Raw genomic sequence first — 2,007 nt, 5'->3', positions numbered from 1 at the left:
CGTCACACTGATAAACTAAAATAAAGTAAGCAACCTTAGATAATAAATATTTTATTAAATAGCAAATTCAAAAAATGATAAATAAAATGTAAACATAAATTTTACTGATATATGTTTAACTTTCAGTAGCATTTAAAAATAATTCTAATGTCATTTAATATCTCTTTTCTAATGTCATTTTCCTTGAAATGCATCTCACATACCTATAACAAAATGAATACAATATTTAAATGTGCATTTAAAATAAATAGTACATACTATATTCATGTATGAAAAATTAATAGATTTTTGTAGAAAAATTAATAGATTTAAATTTCATAATCAAATAAATTACAATATATTATGGTCAAACAAAAATGTTTAAAGTTTGAGCAAAAATTTAATAAAATACTAAAATTATTAATATTTTTATAAAATAAAACTCTATAAAAATAACTATATATTACAATAGTTTGCGATATGATTGATAAGAACAACTTAATTATTATAAATAATTTATCCACAATTTAAAATAATTTACTCTTAGTAAAAATATAATAAAGAAGCATAATTAAATTTTTAAAAATAAGAACAAATATTACTCACTTTAGAATTCTTTGCAACTTCAAAATCTCTTGGCATGGCGGCAAGCCATTTCTTACGTATTGGGAAATCCAAAATTTAATACTTTTGTACCATCAACTTTGTAAAATCCTCTGCAGTTTGGTACACAGCACTCATATGCAATTATTCATAACACTAAGAATTAAATTAATGCTGATATTTATAACATTTGTAGAATAAATATAAATTTTATGAAGAACGTTGACATCAGAACACCGACGGTTGTTTACAAATTCAAATCAAAAATATTCGCCCATTGGCTGAATGCCGACACAGGTTATAATACTTCAGAATATCGCCAATGGCTCGTTTGATCAGATTCGGAGTTTTTCGTAAAAATAGCTACCCTGACTGGAATTCCTCTGGGCCTAACTCTACTACGCCTTAGTAACCCGTTGTGGGGCTTGATTCCTCTCTAGGAGGTATTGGTTAAACCCATATTGATATGCTAGTTGGCTTTGTTTTGGCTATGATATATTATGATAAATCGCCAAATTATGGATCTCCTACCCATACTTTCTACGTCCGTTGGGAATAATTATATTCACTTGGAATTCAAAATTTGTGGTGGCAAGGAGTCCCCTTTGAGGCGCTCCTGTCTCAGTCATCCTAACGGCTTAAAAAAAAATATATGCAATCGTAACAAAAAAAAATGCTAACAAAAACACAAAAACTTCTTGATGTGAAAGTTATATTTCCTTGATCCCTTCAAGTGATTTATTTTTGATAATTGGTAATTATCATGATGAATTTATATTGATGGCCATTCTCTATAATCTTCAAGAAATATTGCTTAATAAATTGGATTTTCATATTCACGATTCATATTAATTTCCTGGAGACTTTCATTTTGTTTCATACATTTACTTTTATTAATGGCCTAAATGAACAATCATGAATTCCACTATACGAATATTGGCGGCTAAGGTATTTTAAAAGATAGGAAATAAATATGTAATGCCAATTGTGGCATCACATTAAAGTTTTATTATTTCAGAAATAATTCAAGTAGTGTTCGCATTTGAAAACAATTGTAAACAGCAGTTTTCAGTAAGAGTTTTTATTCAATTTATTGCATTTTGTTAAGTCAATAATTGATAAGTAAAAATTAAAAAAAAAAGTCCTGTAAAAACTCTCTTAAAAATTATAAATTTCTACATCAAGTTTTTTATTTAGTTAGTTTTGTTCATTTGTTTCTCTATTTTTAGTTAATTAGTTGAAATTGCGAATGAAATTTTTAAGTGTTTGCAAAAAAATTCCTAGAAGTGAATTTGGATTATTCAATCGTTTAGTTTTGGAACTATGATGTTTTCCCACAAACAAATATGAAATTCTAAGAAGTTATTCAGATTTAAGATTAAGTCACTCTTAATGCAGCATACTTTAATGAATAATTGATAAAAA

General features: G+C 26.5%; 1 long non-coding RNA gene across 1 annotated transcript; it reads right to left on the bottom strand.

Moving 5' to 3' along the window:
- Window positions 1-35: 35 nt before the first annotated feature.
- On the bottom strand, window positions 36-1,290 carry LOC122271117 (uncharacterized). Its single transcript, XR_006226176.2, has 2 exons — window positions 586-1,290; window positions 36-203 (listed from the first exon to the last, which is right to left on the bottom strand). It is a non-coding gene; the product is annotated as an uncharacterized lncRNA (long non-coding RNA).
- Between the last annotated feature and the right edge of the window lie 717 nt (window positions 1,291-2,007).

The sequence above is a fragment of the Parasteatoda tepidariorum genome, chromosome 9 (assembly GCF_043381705.1).
Source record: "Parasteatoda tepidariorum isolate YZ-2023 chromosome 9, CAS_Ptep_4.0, whole genome shotgun sequence".
In the NCBI taxonomy this organism is placed as follows: domain Eukaryota; kingdom Metazoa; phylum Arthropoda; class Arachnida; order Araneae; family Theridiidae; genus Parasteatoda; species Parasteatoda tepidariorum.
This window is presented reverse-complemented; position numbering and strand designations above follow the sequence as displayed.